Raw genomic sequence first — 18,113 nt, forward strand, 5'->3', positions numbered from 1 at the left:
CAAGGGATCTGTACTGGAACCAGTGCTGTTCAAAATATTCATAAACAATCTGGAAAAAAGGGTAAACAGTGAAGTAGTAAAATTTGCAGATGATACAAAAATTACTCAGGATAGTTAAGTCCAAAGCAGACTGCGAAGACTTACAATGGGATCTCACAAAACTGGGTGACTGGGCAACAAAATGGCAAATGAAATTCACTGTTGATAAATACAAAGGAATGCACATTGGAAAACATAATCCCAACTATACATACAAATGATGGAATCTAAATTAGCTGTTACCACTTAAGAAAAAGATCTTGTAGTCATTAGGGAGAGGTCTCTGAAAACAACCACTCAGTGTGCAATGTCAGTCAAAAAAGCTAACAGAACATTAGAAACCATTAGGAAAGAGACAGATAAAACAGAAAATATAATGCCACTATATAAATCTATGGTACACCCACACCTTGAATACTGTGTGCAATTCTGGTCATCCCATCTCAAAAAAGATATATTAGAATTGGAAAAGGTACAGAAAAGGGCAATTAAAATGATTAAGGATATGGAACAGCTTCTGTATGAGAAGAGATTAATAACACTGGGACTTTTCAGCCTGGAAAAGAGCCAACTAGGGCCAACTATGATAGAGGTCTATAAAATCATGAATGATGTGGAGAAAGTGAATAAGGAAATGTTATTTACTCCTTCACGTAACACAAGAATCAGGAGTCACCTAATGAAATTAATAGGCAGCAGGTTTGAAACAAACAAAAGTACTTCTTCAGACAATGCACACTCAGCCTGTGTAACTTGTTGCCAAAACTATAATGGGATTCAAAAAAGAATTAGATAAATTCATGTACCAATATAGGTCCATCAATAGCTGTTAGCCAAGATGGTCAGGAATGCAACCCCATGCTTCAGGTTTCCCTACCGTCTGATTGCTAGAAGCTGGGAGTGGGTGACAGGGGATGGATCACTCAATGATTGCCCTGTTCTGTTCATCTGCTCTGAAGCATCTGGCATTGGCTATTGGTCAGAAGACAGGATACTGGGCTAGATGGACCATTGGTCTGACCCAGGATGGCCATTTTTAGGCCAAGATTTTCAAAAACAGAAGTGTGATGGGGTAGATAAACCCCACATTGGGCCAGAAGGGGTTAAAAGGCAATACTGGGTCCAGATAGAGCCACCTTCTGGACCTGCTGAGGATGCTCTAGCTGAAGGAGCAGGTTAAAAGGAGCTCAGAAGGCCATCCAAGGTGTGATGGACAGGAAGCTTCCTTTTTCAGGAAGCTAGACCAAAAGTGGAGCCTGAGTAGGGGTCACAGAGCAGGTAAGACCCCAAGGCAGTGCCTTCTCTAACCACCATGCACTTTGTGAATCAGCAGGTCCTGCTCATTTAGATATATGTGAAGCTATTGACTGTGGGCTATAGGGTCCACACCCCAAACTGACGGAGCACATAGGTAGGAAGTAACCCCAGGTGGTAGACTTAGACTCTCTACAGGGAGGAATTTGATTGTGTTACTTCCCACAGGGCCCTGGGCTGGGACCTGGTGGGGATGCATGGCCTGGATCCCCCTACCATGCCCCACTTCAGGACAAAGGCACAGATACTGAGGAGAGACCCAAACACTCCTGGCCTGGGGTCAGGAACCAGGCAGCACTATCACCCCCCAAGAAAGAGAGGGTGAAGGTCAGTTGTGCTAACTATTAGGCCCTCTGAGCAAGCTATCACATGTGGTGTAGAATGTGTATGATATAGTATCCCAGGCCTGAACGTAGGCCAGAGAATGGGGGGAGGAGGAAAGAGAGTGAGCAATTGGGGGGAGGAGGGAGTAGAGATGGATTTTGAGAAGCTGCTGAAGTGGGTACTGAAGAATCAGCAACAGCAGTAGCAGAACCAACTACTCCAGCAGCTTCCTGCCCAACAGCAGCACTAGGCAGCCCAACATTAGCAGCAGGAACAGCAGCTGATTAAAGAAATGGTGGTGCAACAACAGGAGCAGCAACAGTGACTCATCCAGCAGATGGTGATGTTCCTACTGCTGCTGTGGTAAAAGCCGCCCAGGGAGTCTGGGCTGCTGTGGGGAGCCCCGGCCCCTCCAACTGCTCTGGGCAGCATGCCTCGGGAGCGGAGACACAGGCCGGGGGCTGCTCTTGGGTTCCGGCTTCTGGCCTGGCCAGGGGGCAGGGCCTCTGGGGGGAAGAGGAGCAGCAGGGGATGGGGCCACAGTTCCAGCACCGGTGGTCCCCCCTCAACTTCTACACAGGTTCCGGCACTCCTGTGGGGGCCCCCAAATTGGTCAGGGCTCATAGGCGTGGGCCACGTGGGCCTGTGTGTTAATCTGCCACTGAACCTGTTGTAAATTTTATGTTACCTCTTTGGAACAGATAGTAAAAGGAACATTTAATAATGCATATTGGTTTTATTCTTATTAATCGTGCTAGATTACTGTTAAAGCTGGGTGAATAACTGATTTCAGGTTCATTGACGGTTCCGAAAAATCAAAACCAAATTTTGGTTTGGGTCGAACTGAATCAGAAAATTTCAAAAAAAATTGGGGAATTGAAAACATCCATTTGGGATTGAACAATATATTTTGTTTGTCAAAAGCAAACTCTTAGCCCAGTTATTAGGGTACTTAGTGAGGATGTAGAAAACCCAGGTTCAGTTTCCTTCTCTGCTTGATGTAGAGCAGGGATTTGAAGTTGAAGTTGTCTCTTCTATTTCACAATGGATACCCTAGCTTATGGGGTATTCTGAGGCAGGTCTTTATCAAATCTCTCCTGTTGAAGCTGTTCCACTTTGCATAAACTACTTGAATAGTTATTGGGCCAAATAGAGAGTGAGAATGACTCTATAGCCCAGTGGCTGGTGCATTCACCTGGGATTTGAGAGCCCCAAATCCCTGCTCCAAGCAATATTTAATTATTTATACGAAGTTCAACAGCTTCAGCAAGCAAGATTGAGAGAGTCATACCCCAGTGGTTAAGGTACTCTCCTGTGAGAAGGGAGACCTAAGTTCACATCTCTGCTCCATATGAGGCAGAGGGGGGAACTGAATCAGGTCTCCCACATCCCAGATGAGCATCCTAACCACTGGGCTAAAGTTACAAGCAGGGTACCACTTTCTGCTCCTGCAAGAGTGTGAATGACACCTAAATCCTCTGATGACTCTATAACCCGCCCACCCCCCCAAAAAAGTTGCTGAAAACTATTTGGCGCATTTTTGTCATATTAGCAAGAACTTTCAGTTTGGCTGCACTTGTCATTGAGGAAATTATTCATCCAAAAATGTCACCCAGCTTTAATCGCTTTTATTATGGTAGTGCCTCATGGCTAGCCAAGAATGGGGCCTCACCATTCTAGGCAATGTACAACCGCTGACTAGCAAACTGTCTGTGCTAGTTAGTTTCTGTCATAGGTAATTTATTGTACAGACTGTTCTTCACATGAAAAGATTGCATAAAAAAATTAATACACCACTCAAATGTCAGAGACCTAAGATGAAGAAAAGAATCTTTCCATGATTTTGTCCCAGGGGCGTAAAGAAGTATTTTTAACAACCAACTACGAACAGCATTGACTGAAACTGAGTTAGATTTTGCTTCCATACTAGCCCTTTGGATTTTGCAAAATATATGACAGCTATGATTGGGAAAGATTTCAAACTAAATTTGTTAATATCACTTTGCTTATTGCTAAGTGATGCATTGCTTTTCAATGGCAGAATGAGAATGAGCCTACATGAACTAAATGGATAGATGAGCTAAAACTTACATTACCAATGTAAAAGAATTTACTGTTTGTATTAGGACAGAGCCTGAATCAATTTTACCTGTGGCAAAAATTCAGCACTACTGCATTCACTTATCATGAGTTTGTTGACTTTACAGCCTTTGACCCTTCAGAAGTGCATGGGGTTATAATGCAATTTTTTTAATGAATGAAGGATGATACTCTCCAATTTTATCTTCTAATACTTGATACAAATTCTTATAGAAGAGCCAAGAAACTAAACTATTTAACTACATATATTCTAATATGCCTAAGCTTTTGAAAAGGCAAGTAACCATAAAAATTGGAGCCTGAGAGATCTTGATGAAACTTTCACAGAGGTATTCTGCAATGCTCTCCCAAAGGTTTCAAGGGATGGCAGCCTTATTTCTTCCTCCGTGGTAGGACACTTTCCCACACCAGTCAGGATTGCAGTAAATGGTCTAGCAGTATATGGGCCCGGGTAGCTTTGGGACACCAGTAGCAGCTGTCCTCTCTCTACCTTTGTTACCCTTAAGAGTGATATATCAACTAAAATCATCACTGTCTGTGGAAAATGGAGCCACTATTCAGTGCCATTGCCCTATATTCATAGTTTTGTGCAACCAGGCAATTCCCTCTTCATTTCCCTCACCCTGGTGTGCCATACTCACCATGTCTGGTGCTGTCTAGGGCACAAGCACTCCAAAGCAGAAGCATCAATAAGCATGCCTTTAAAACGTTAGGGGAGCAAGGGAGGGGAATCGTAACTTTTGCTTTCTGTTGTGACTACACTGACAATGGAACCTTTGTGTATTTTATCTGTAGCTGCTGCCCCAGAATGCCTGAGTCAAATAAGGAGGAGAAACAAGAGGACTTGGGATGATATCATAGTTGCCGACTCTGTGGGTGCTCCGGGGCTGGAGCACCCACGGGGAAAAATTAGTGGGTGCTCGGCACCCACTGGCAGCCAAGCTCCTCCCGCCTCGCCTCCTCCTCCCCTCCCAAGTGCACGGTGTCCCTGCTCCTCTCCCTCCCTCCCAGCGCTTCCCGCCCCCTCCCCCCGCCATCTAACAGCTGTTTGGCGACGCTTAGGACTTTCCTGGAGGGAGGGGGAGGAGTGGGGATGCGGCGTGCTCAGGGGAGGAGGCGGAGAAGGGGCGGGGACTTGGAGGAAGGGGGTGGAATGGGGCAGGAAGGGGGTGGGGACTTTGGGGAAGGGGTGGAATGGGGGCAGGGTGAGGGTGGTGCAGGGGCAGGAAAAGGCGGGACGGGGTGGTAGGGAGGTCGAGCACCGACCGGGTAGAGGGGAAGTCGGGGCCTATGGATCATGTCATCCATTAAGTGAGATCCTGTAAACCGATGCTGCATCATACCATGAACAGAGGCCTGGAGGATGAATATTGCCTGGAGATAGAAAGAGCCAACAGCACGCAGGCTCAGGAATCCCAGCAGGAAAAGAAGAGGGAGATGTAATGGGACTTCTCTGGCAGCAAACACAGATGCTGCAGATTCTTGTGGACACAGAAATCATGGGTTTGCCTCCTTTTGCAGTCCATGGAGAACTTCAATATAGCACCTCCCTACACGTCTCCCCCAACATTCCACATGATGTCAGGACTGCATCCCTACCCTTATCACTCCACACTCATGGACAACCACAGCTTCACATACACTGACATGTGAGCGTTACAGTTGATATATGTGTAGTGTGACAGACCCAGACCAGTGGGATACAGGAGTCTGGTAGAGGGCAAATATACTGGTCACTGGATGAGTAGTTTTCTGTTCCCTGAGTGACCAGAGAAGGGGCTGCACTAGAGTAATCAAGAACCTGCTAGAACCAGTTAAGGCAGGCAGGCTAATTAGGACACCTGGAGCCAATTAAGAAGAAGCTGCTAGAATCAATTAAGACAGGCTAATCAGGGCACCTGGGTTTTAAAAAAGGAGCTCACTTCAGTTTGTGGTGCGAGTGTGAGGAGCTGGGAGCAAGAGGCGCAAGGAGCTGAGAGTGAGAGGGTGTGCTGTTGGAGCACTGAGGAGCACAAGCGTTATCAGACACCAGGAGGAAGGTCCTGTGGTGAGAATAAGGAAGGTGTTTGGAGGAGGCCATGGGGAAGTAGCCCAGGGAGTTGTAGCTGTCATGCAGCTGTTACAGGAGGCACTATAGACAGCTGCAGTCCACAGGGCCCTGGGCTGGAACCCGGAGTAGAGGGCGGGCCCGGGTTCCCCCCAAACCTCCCAATTGACCTGGACTGTGGGTTCTTCCAGAGGGGAAGGTCTCTGGGCTGTTCCCCAACCCACATGGTTAAATTTAAAATTAATGGAGATATCCTATCTCCTAGAACTGGAAGGGACCTTGAAAGGTCATTGAGTCCAGCCCCCTGCCTTCACTAGCAGGGCCAAGTACTGATTTTGCCCCAGATCCCTAAGTGGCCCCCTCAAGGATTGAACTCACAACCCTAGGTTTAGCAGGCCAATGCTCAAACCACTGAGCTATCCCTCCCCCCTTTCTTTCCTCAGAGATGGTGAATCTCTGAGGAAAGAAAATCCGCCAATAAGTGCAGGACCCACCAAGATAGAGGAGGAACTTTGTCACAGTAGCTAAAATGGGCATGAATGTTCCTTCCCTTTCTTTCTTTCCATAAATGTATTAAGGTTTTAACATATTTGCTTTTAACTTGCACAGAATTTTTTGAAGTGTTTTCATTAGTCAATAAAACTGTATTGTTTGGAAAATAATGGATCTTTATTAGTGCCCAACATATGCTGCAGAATGCCTGGTGGTAGTGAAAGCTCCCACTTACTTGTTATCGTATACTGTAACACAACTTATAGAATCAGTGACAAACACAGTGTAATAGCCATAAATGTACAGCAAACACCACAAAATTAATATATGCATTGTCAGTGTTCTATTCCTACATGTACACCAAGCACCACACAGTTCCTAACAGATCCCCAAACTGCAGGGTCAGGTAGAGCATAGTACACCACAACACCTTACTGGGGCTTGCTGTCAAAGTGCTCTTTCACAGCCTCTTTGAACCATATAGCTCCAGGTTGAGCTCTTCTAATAGCCGTTGGTCAAGAAAGTGTCCCTGCTTGTAACTTTCTGAACACCCCTGTGTTCTTAAAGATGCAAGCATCATGCACCTTCCCTGACCAGCCAATATTGATGTCAAAGAAGCATCCCCAGTGATCCACCAGAGCTTGCATAACCACAGAAAAATAGCCTTTTCTGTTGATATAGTCTGTGGCAAAGTGGGCTGCATGCAGTCTTTCACTCCACCATGGTTTGGAAACCCCATTGCTGCAAATTCATCCATTATGTCCTGCACATTGCTGAGAGTCACAATCCTGCGTAGCAGGAGAGAATAACTGACCCTGCACACTTGCATGACAATGGTCCCCACAGTGGATTTTCAGGCTACAAAATTACTTTCTACTCACCAGTAGCAGACAGCTGCAGCGGCACAGGAGCCAGCAAACAGAGCTGTAAACAGAGGGGTTTGAGTGGAAGTTCTGTTGGAGGAGTTTGGGGGGAAGACTAGAAGAACCAGGCAGAGGAACAGACAGGCTAGTGAAGGGAATGTGTGGTGTTCTGGCAGTGTTGTGGTGCTCATTGGGGGTTTGTTTTGCTGTGGATGGTGGTGTTTTGGTTTGGTTTGTGTTTCCTGGACTAACAGGACTTAGGTGGGAAGGCTATGACAGATGCAGAGGCAGCTGTGGTAGTGACCTAAGCAGTGGAAGACACAATGAAGATGACTGGATGTGGAAGCTGCGGTATGTACATGATTCTCGAGGGGGTACCTGAAAAGAGTTTTGTCTGCATGAAGTGCCGCCTGATAGAGCTGATGGAAGAAAAGAGCCGAGGATTAGAAGGGGGTTCGAGCAGGTAATGGAGCAAAGACATGAGTAGGCTGAAGGAAAAAGCTCAAACTTGTGGATGGAAGCAAAGGAGGACCAAAGAACTCTGAGGGGAGGCTGCTGGGTGAGGAAAGTGGACAATGGAAGCATGTGACTAAGAGAACCAGGCAGAGGAAAAGACGGGCTAGTGAAGGAGAAACAGAGCTCAGGAACAGGTTTGCGGAGTTGGAAAATGGAGAAGGGGCACAGCAGGTGGTCACTGAAGGTGGGAGGGCCAGGAAGAAGAGAAGAGCAGCTGGTTCTATAGGAAGAGGGGAAGAGTCAATGGCGATAACACCAAATATGAGCCCCAGGAGGATACGGGCTGGGTTGCGGAGGATTGCAAGGGAGAATAGGAATCGAGAGGACTTGCAGCCAGAGGGAACAGGGGATAGACCGGAGAATTGCATCATCACCAGGAAAAGGCAGGTCTACATGATTGGGGACTCCTTATTGAGAAGAATAGACAGGCCTGTAACCAGAGCTGATCCAGAGAACAGAAGGGTGTGCTGTCTGCCGGGTGCTAAGATACGGGATGTGGACCTGAGGCTGAAGAGGATCCTAACAGGAGCAGGAAAAAATCTACTGATTGTCCTTCATGTGGGAACAAATGATACGGCTAGATTCTCGCTGGAACGTATCAAGGAAGACTATGCCAGGCTGGGGAAGACGCTTAAGGAAATCGAGCCTCAAGTGATCTGCAGTGGGATTCTACCTGTTCCTAGAGAAGGGCAACAAAGGTGTGACAAGATTATGAAGATCAACAGATGGCTCAGGCAGTGGTGCTATAAGGAGGGCTTTGGGATGTATAGCCACTGGGAGGCACTCATGGACAGAGGAATGTTCTCTCGGGATGGACTTCACCTGAGTAGGGAGGGAAATAGAATTCTAGGATGGAGGCTGGCACAACTGATAAAGAGAGCTTTAAACTAGGAATTTGTAGGAGATGGTTGGGAGATGTCCGGGTAATCTCCACTCCGGATTTTAACATTGAGAGGGAAGAAAACGAAGTAAGAAAGGATACAGCCGTGAGTAGGAGAATGGACATAAGGAGGAAGGGTAGTGTAGATACCAGTCTAATATGGGATACTGGTGGTAGAATGTCAGTGCCTAATCGGGTAAAGAATGTGAGTGAAGCCAAACAGCAAAAATTAAGATGTTTGTACACCAATGCGAGGAGCCTAGGTAACAAAATGGAGGAACTAGAGTTACTGGTGCAGGAAGTGAAACCAGATATTATAGGGATAACAGAAACATGGTGGAATAGTAGTCATGACTGGAGTACAGGTATTGAAGGGTATGTGCTGTTTAGGAAAGACAGAAATAAAAGTAAAGGTGGTAGAGTAGCATTGTATATCAATGATGAGGTAGACTGTAAAGAAATAAGAAGTGATGGAATGGATAAGACAGAGTCTGGACAAAAATCACATCGGGGAAGAAAGCTACTAGAGCCTCCCCTGGGATAGTGCTTGGGGTGTGCTATAGACCACCGGGATCTGATTTGGATATGGATAGAGACCTCTTTAATGTTTTTAATGAAGTAAATACTAATGGGAATTGTGTGATCATGGGAGACTTTAACTTCCCAGATATAGAATGAAGGAAAAGTGCTAGTAATAATAATAGGGCTCAGAGTTTCCTGGATGTGATAGCTGATGGATTCCTTCACCAAGTAGTTGCCTAACCAACAAGAGGGGATGCCATTTTAGATTTGGTTTTGGTGAGTAGTGAAGACCTCATAGAAGAAATGGTTGTAGGGGACAACCTTGGTTCAAGCGATCATGAGCTAATTCAGTTCAAACTAAATGGAAGGATAAACAAAAATAGATCTGTGACTAGGGTTTTTTATTTCAAAAGGGCTAACTTTAAAAAATTAAGGAAATTAGTTAGGGAAGTGGATTGGACTGAAGAACTTGTGGATCTAAAGGCGGAGGAGGCCTGGAATTACTTCAAATCAAAGTTGCAGAAACTATCAGAAGCCTGCATCCCAAGAAAGGGGAAAAAATTCATAGGCAGGAGTTGTAGACCAAGCTGGATGAGCAAGCATCTCAGAGAGGTGATTAAGAAAAAGCAGAAAGCCTACAAGGAGTGGAAGATGGGAGGGATCAGCAAGGAAAGCTACTTATTGAGGTCAGAACATATAGGGATAAAGTGAGAAAGGCCAAAAGCCATGGAGAGTTGGACCTTGCAAAGAGAATTAAAACCAATAGTAAAAGGTTCTATAGCCATATAAATAAGAAGAAAACAAAGAAAGAAGTGGGACTGCTAAACACTGAGGATGGAGTGGAGGTTAAGGATAATCTAGGCATGGCCCAATATCTAAACAAATACTTTTCCTCAGTCTTTAATGAGGCTAATGAGGAGCTTAAGGATAATGGCAGGATGACAAATGGGAATAAGGATATGGAGGTAGATCTTACTACATCCAAGGTAGAAGCCAAACTCGAACAGCTTAATGGGACTAAATCGGGGGGCCCAGATAATCTTCATCCAAGAATATTAAAGGAACTGGCACATGAAATTGCAAGCCCATTAGCAAGAATTTTTAATGAATCTGTAAACTCAGGGGTTGTACCGTATGACTGGAGAATTGCTAACATAGTTCCTATTTTTAAGAAAGGAAAAAAAAGTGATCCGGGTAACTACAAGCCTGTTAGTTTGACATCTGTAGTATGCAAGGTCTTGGGAAAAAAATTGAAGGAGAAAGTAGTTAAGGACATTGAGGTCAATGGTAATTGGGACAAAATACAACATGGTTTTACAAAAGGTAGATCGTGCCAAACCAACCTGATCTCCTTCTTTGAGAAGGTAACAGATTTTTTAGACAAAGGAAACACAGTGGATCTAATTTACCTCAATTTCAGTAAGGCATTTGATACAGTTCCACATGGGGAATTATTAGTTAAATTGGAAAAGGTGGGAATCAATATTAAAATTGAAAAGTGGATAAGGAACTGGTTAAAGGGGAGACTACAACAGGTCATACTGAAAGGTGAACTGTCAGGCTGGAGGGAGGTTACTAGTGGAGTTCCTCAGGGATCGGTTTTGGGACCAATCTTATTTAATCTTTTTATTACTGACCTTGGCACAAAAAGTGGGAGTGTGCTAATAAAGTTTGCGGATGACACAAAGCTAGGAGGTATTGCCAATACACAGAAGGACCGGATATCATACAGGAAGATCTGGATGACCTTGTAAATTGGAGTAATAGTAATAGGATGAAATTTAATAGTGAAAAGTGCAAGGTCATGCATTTAGGGATTGATAACAAGAATTTTTGTTGTAAGCTGGGGACTCATCAGTTGGAAAGTAACAGAGGAGGAGAAGGACCTCGGAGTATTGGTTGATCACAGGATGACTATGAGCCGCCAATGTGATAGGGCCGTGAAAAAAGCTAATGCGGTCTTGGGATGCATCAGGCGAGGTATTTCCAGTAGAGATAGGGAAGTGTTAGTACCGTTATACAAGGCACTGGTGAGACCTCATCTGGAATACTGTGTGCAGTTCTGGTCTCCCATGTTTAAGAAGGATGAATTCAAACTGGAACAGGTACAGAGAAGGGCTGATAGGATGATCTGAGGAACGGAAAACCTGTCTTATGACAGGAGATTCAAAGGCTTGTTTAGCCTAACCAAAAGAAGGCTGAGGGGAGATATGATTGCGCTCTATAAATATATCAGAGAGATAAATACCAGGGAGGGAGAGGAATTATTTAAGCTCAGTACCAATGTGGACACAAGAACAAATCGCTATAAACTGGCCATCAGGAAGTTTAGACTTGAAATTAGACGAAGGTTTCTAACCATCAGAGGAGTGAAGTTCTGAAACAGCCTTCCAAGGGGAGCAGTGGGGGCAAAAGACATATCTGGCTTCAAGACTAAGGCCTGGTCTACACTAGGAGTTTATGTCGAATTTAGCGCCGTTACATCGAATTAACCCTGCACCCGTCCACACCACGAAGCTATGTAGTTCGACATAGAGCTCTCTTAAATTCGACTTCTGTACTCCTCGAAAACGAGAGGAGTAGCGCTAAATTCGAAATGGCAATATCGAATTAGGCTAGGTGTGGATGGAAATCGACGGTAATAGCTCCGGGAGCTATCCCACAGTGCACCACTCTGTTGACGCTCTGGACAGCAGTTCGAGCTCGGATGCTCTGACCAGCCACACAGGAAAAGCCCCGGGAAAATTTGAATTCCTTTTCCTGTCTGAGCAGTTTGAATCTCATTTTCTGTTTGGACAGCGTGGCGAGCTCAGCAGCACTTGCAACGATGCAGAGCTCTCCAGCAGAGATGGCCGTGCAATCTAATAGAAAGAGGGCCCCAGCATGGACTGATCGGGAAGTCTTGGATCTCATCGCTGTGTGGGGCGATGAGTCCATGCTTTCAGAGCTGCGCTCCAAAAGAAGGAATGCAAAGATCTACGAGAAGATCTCTAAAGCCATGGCAGAGAGAGGATACAGCCGGGATGCAACGCAGTGCCGCGTGAAAATCAAGGAGCTGAGACAAGGCTACCAAAAAACCAAAGAGGCAAACGGACGCTCCGGATCCCAGCCCCACACATCCCGTTTCTACGAGGCACTGCATTCCATCCTAGGTGCGGCCGCCACCACTACCCCACCACTGACCGTGGACTCTGAGGATGGGATATTGTCCACGGCCGGTTCCTCGTCGGAAATGTTAGCGGACGGGGAAGATGAGGAAGGAGATGAGGAGGACGAGGCAGTCGACAGCGCTTGCACCGCTGATTTCCCCGACAGCCAGGAGCTCTTCATCACCCTTACCGAGATCCCCTACCAACCGTCCCCATCCGTTACCCCGGACACCGAATCAGGGGAAGGATCAAGCAGTGAGTGCTTTAAACATCTAAACATTTAATTTTAACATAACTGGAATATTTATATTGTTAACAATGGGGTTTTCATTCACTCATTTAAACATAGAAACTTTTATTTATAACACAACAGGAATATTAATAATATCAGCAATTGGGTGTTCATGATTTCTTTGCCTTAGGCAACTATTTAGTCCCAACTATGTATAAAAAATCAAATAATGTCCGGATTTTCATGATTAGGCAACCACAGGACGCTCCACTCTGTAGTCCCTTCCAGTACAGTTACACCAAAATACGGTCTATATGTCCGGGAATTGACAGAGAGTCCTCCTGGGAGAGCTCAGCATAGCTCTGCTGGAGGTACTGCTCAAGCCTGCGCATCAGGTTCCTTGGCAGGGCGATCTTGTTAGGTCCACCGTGGTAAGACACGTTCCCACGCCATGACTCTATCAAGTAGTCCGGGATCATAGCACGGCAGAGCATGGCGGCATACGGCCCTGGCTTCTGCATGCACTCCCGAAGCATCCGTCCCCTGTCGCTCTCCGAGATCCTCATCAGCGTGATGTCGCACATGACGCCCTGCTTTGAATTAGGGAGGGGAATGTTAGTATTGGGACTGCTTTACAGCCACGCGGTGGAGGCGGCAGAGGGGCAGCATACAGGGATCTTTCCCTGGGACAGCCGCGAGGTGGTGGGACGGGGCAGAGCTCATGCTTCCCTGATTGCTGCCAGCAGAGAGTGGCATTGCTTTCAGTGCGAAAGGAGCCCAGTGCTACTATTAAAGTTTTAAGCTGCCACAAGTCTACGGCTTACCATGTTTTCCTGCTACAAAAGTAGAGGTGTCCTGCCACGCTTCTCAGATCGCAACTGCAAGACCCCAGGCACTGAAGGCGAGGGCCGAAAATTCGACCTTGTCCTGAGTGCGCATGTGAAAGGTGCAGTGCATGGTGTTGTTCACAGAGAAAGACTATGTTCTTTGTTAGCAACTTCATTTATCTGTCTCAGGAATTTACTCCCTTTTTCCCATTCCCACAGACACATCTGCGACTGTCTCCCAACCCAGCCTGGCATCACACTCCCAGAGGCTAGCGCAGATTAGGAGGAGGAAGAAGAAGACGCGTGAGGACATGTTCTATGAACTTATGGACTGCTCACGAGCGCAGGCAGCCCAGACGACACAGTGGAGGGAGAACTTGTCACAAATGCACCGAGCAGTCATGGAACGGGAGGAGAGGTGGCGCCAGGAAGACCAGCAGGCTACTCAAACCCTGCTTGGACTAATGAGGGAGCAAACGGAGACGCTCCGGCGCCTTGTGGATGTTCTGCAAGACCGGAGGCAGGAGGACAGAGCCCCGCTGCAGTCTATCTCTAACCGCCCTCCCCCGCCACAAAGTCCCACACCCCCCTCACCAAAAGTCCAAAGAAGGAGGGGCGGCAAGGGCCGTTAAAACTTTCAGTCAACCCCTGCAGACTGCTGTAGCACTAGAAGGCTCTCGTTCCACAAAGTTTGAAAAGTCCTTTCCTACCCATCTCACACAAGCCCCCGTCCAAGTTTCCTCCCCCCCCTTTTCATGTGCGGTTCATAATAAAATATCTGTTTCTGTTAAGTACTGTTTCCAAGATTTTCTTTTAGAAGAGATTCTGTCTGAAGGGGGGGAAGGGGTTTGGTAATTGGACAGGACAGTCACCTTTAGCAGGCTACAGAGGCGGGGGCAGGTCCAGCATCAGGACACATACACAGTGCAGTCACCAGTTACCCTGGTCAGTCTAGGAGGTGGTTTTCATGTTGTGGGGGGCGGGGGGGTTGATCTGTGACTTTGTGGCGGGGGAGGGCAGTTAGAGATCTTATGACGCGGTCCTTATCCTGGATCACAGAGCCACGCAGCAGGGGGTCTGTAACCCTCCGCCCCCTGCCAGAAAGTCACTTGGCCGACACATACACGCAGTCCCGCCCAGGACTGCTGGCAGGCTCCGTTGAAACAACCAATCCACCACTGCGGAGCCTGTCATTCCCGGAGTTTAGAAGCATCATTTGCATCAGAACACTAAACCCGCCCCCCGCCACAGTCTGCGTCCCCGGTTTAAAACATTCCCGCGAAAACAGTAAGAAAGAGAACGTTGTTCATTAACAAAACGGAACAGATTTTATTTGTTGGGAAGGTGGTGAAGGGGGTATGTAACTTGGAAGGATAGTCAACAGTAACTGGGTAAAGAAACGGGGGCAGGTTCAGCATCTGTGTCCACAAACTAAACAGTCACTGGAGACCCTGCTCAGTCAGGAACCTAGCTTTCAAAGCCTCCCTGATGCACAGCGCGTCCCGCTGGGATCTTCTAATCGCCCGGCTGTCTGGCTGGGCGTAATCAGCAGCCAGGCTATTTGCCTCAACCTCCCACCCCGCCATAAAGGTCTCCCCCTTGCTCTCACACAGATTGTGGAGCACACAGCAAGCAGCTATCACAATGGGGATATTGGTTTCGCTGAGATCACAGCGAGTGAGTAAGCTTCTCCATCTCCCCTTGAGACGGCCAAAAGCACACTCCACCACCATTCTGCACTTGCTCAGCCGGTAGTTGAAGAGTTCTTTTTCTGAGTCCAGTGCGCCAGTATAGGGCTTCATGAGCCAGGGCATTAGCGGGTATGCAGGGTCCCCGAGGATCACTGTAGGCATCTCCACATCCCCAAGACTTATTTTGTGGTCCGGGAAGTAAAGACCTTCCTGCAGCCGTCTAAACAGACCAGAGTTCCTGAAAACACGAGCGTCATGAACCTTGCCCGGCCATCCGACGTTGATATTTGTAAAACGTCCCCGATGGTCCACCAGTGCTTGCAGCACCATTGAAAAGTATCCCTTTCTGTTAATGTACTGGCTGGCCTGGTGGTCCGGTCCCAGGATAGGGATGTGAGTCCCATCTATAGCCCCACCGCAGTTTGGGAATCCCATCTCGGCAAAGCCATCTATGATGAGCTCCACGTTTCCCAGGGTCACTACCTTTGATAGCAGTACCTTGACGATTGCCTTGGCTACTTGCATGACAGCAACCCCCACGGTAGACTTGCCCACACCAAAGTGGTTCGCGACTGACCGGTAGCTGTCTGGCGTTGCAAGCTTCCAGAGGGCTATGGCCACTCGCTTCTGGACAGTCAGGGCTGCTCGCATCCGGGTGTCCTTTCGCTTCAGGGCAGGGGACAGCAACTCACACAGTTCGAGGAAAGTCCCCTTCCGCATGCAAAAGTTTCGCAGCCACTGGGATTCATCCCAGACCTGCAGCACTATGCGGTCCCACCAGTCCGTGCTTGTTTCCAGGGCCCAGAATCGCCGTTCCACAGTATCCACAAGACCCAGTGACACCGAGATGTCCTGGGCGCAGGGTCTCGTGTTTTCTGAGAGCTCGGAGCTACTCTCCGACTTCATGCCCTCACGGTGGTGCCGTAGCCTCCTCTCCTGATTTCTCTGCAGCTGCCTCTGGTAAAGGTGGATGAGAAGCTGCGAGGCGTTAAGAACTGCCACAACTGCAGCGATGGTCGCAGCGGGATCCATGCTCGCACTGCTGTGGCGTCCGCGCTGTCACTGATCAGAAAAGTGCGCGAACTGATTTCCCGCCGGCGCTTTCAGGGAGGGAGGGAGGGAGGGCGGGAGTGACGGACGGATGAGGACAGTTACCCAAAAGCACCCTCGACACATTTTTTTACCCAGAAGGCATTTGGGGCTCGACCCAGAATTCCAATGGGCAGCGGGGACTGCGGGAACTGTGGGATAGCTGCCCACAGTGCACCGCTTCCAATGTCGACGCTTGCCCCGTTAGTGTGGACTCACAAAGTCTCACAAAGTCGAATTACTGTCCTTAGTGTGGACACACACGTTCGACTTTGTAATATCGATTCCACATATTCGATTTAACTAAAATCGAACTACTCTCATAGTGTAGACATACCCTAAGCTTGATAAATTTATGGAGGGGATGGTATGATGGGATAGCCTAATTTTGGCAATTAATTGAACTTTGATTATTAGCGGTAAATATGCCCAATGGCCTGTGATGGGATGTTAGATTGGGTGGGATCTGAGTTACTACAGAGAATTCTTTCCTGGGTGTCTGTCTGGTGAGTCTTGCCCACATGCTCAGGGTTTAGCTGATGGCCATATTTGGGGTCGGGAAGGAATTTTCCTCCAGGGCAGATTGGCAGAGGCCCTGAGGGTTTTTCGCCTTCCTCTGCAGCGTGGGGCACAGGTCACTTGCTGGAGGATTCTCTGCACCTTGAAGTCTTTAAACCATGATTTGGGGACTTCAGTAGCTCAGACGTAAATTAGGGGTTTATTACAGGAGTGGGTGGGTGAGATTCTGTGGCCTGTGTTGTGCAAGAGGTCAGACTAGACGATCATGATGGTCCCTTCTGACCTTAAAGTCTATGACTCTATGAGTAGCAATCCCATGGTGGAAGTTCCCATAGTGTGATCACCACTTGCTTCTCCACTATCAGTGTAGCTCTCATTTTGGTGTCCCTGTGCTGGAGGGCTGGGGTGAGCGAGGCACACAGATCCAGGAAAATGCCATAGCCACTGCTCGTCATCCCAAGCTTGCATTACGATGCAATCCCACCAGTCTGTGCTCATTTGTTGGGCCCAGAATCGGCACTTCACTGTTTGCAGCTGCTCCATAAATGCCGCCAACAACCTTGAATTGGTTCTCGCTATGTCCCACAGCGATCTGCTCTCCAGGAAACCATGTTCCCAGTGGCTCTTCTTGCAGCTCTACAAATACTGGAGGATCGTGCATTGTGTGCTTGCCATGCTCATGACAATAGTGCAGAGCTGTTCAGCTGACCGTGTCAGCTTTATGTCAACGTAACACATCGGCAAAAGTTTGTAGTATAGACATGCCCATGTCTTAGCATCTGTGTCCATAACTGTTTTCTTAATGCTTAATTATCATTCTGTTGATAAGTTTCCCATTCCTATTTATTTTTCTGGATCTCTGAACAGAATCTGTTACTTACTTATGGTTAACTCATTTTCCTTGATAGACCATCTATGATGCTTCTTTGAGGGACAAAGCATTTCCTTGCTTTTTGTAATAATGTTTTTGGATAATGAGAGGCTCATCTTCAGACTAAGTAGCTGATCTGACAGGGGTGAGTGATAGAAACAGAGGCCTAAAAAGGACCATGAGGATCTGCCATCAAGATGGATTTCAAAGGGTAATGGCCCTTTTTCTAGCTCCTTTTCTTACAGGAAATTAGTAGCACTTTGTGAGGGCTCAGAGACAAATGTTGTGTCATTGTATGCTTTCACTTTGTATCTATTGGAAAAAACATTGGGTGCTAGAGATGGTGTTTACAAACAAGTCATCCTAATCAGGAGACGGAGTCATTGCAGCACTGGACATTTTGTGACTGGAATGCGAATGAGATGGACATCTGGATACCATGGTAAAAGTCTAAATAATGAAAATGATGAGGGAAACTCTCCTGGGATCCAATCACCAGAATTCCTTCTGGCAGTAATGATTTGTACAACACTTTACAAACATAGGCGGCGAGATCTATGGGCCCGTGGTGCCTGGGCACCAGGAATATTCCTGGCCCGGGGCCCAGCTCCAGCACTGTTTGAGGACAGGTCTCTCCC

This window comes from Emys orbicularis, chromosome 5 (genome assembly GCF_028017835.1).
Source record: "Emys orbicularis isolate rEmyOrb1 chromosome 5, rEmyOrb1.hap1, whole genome shotgun sequence".
NCBI lineage: Eukaryota > Metazoa > Chordata > Testudines > Emydidae > Emys > Emys orbicularis.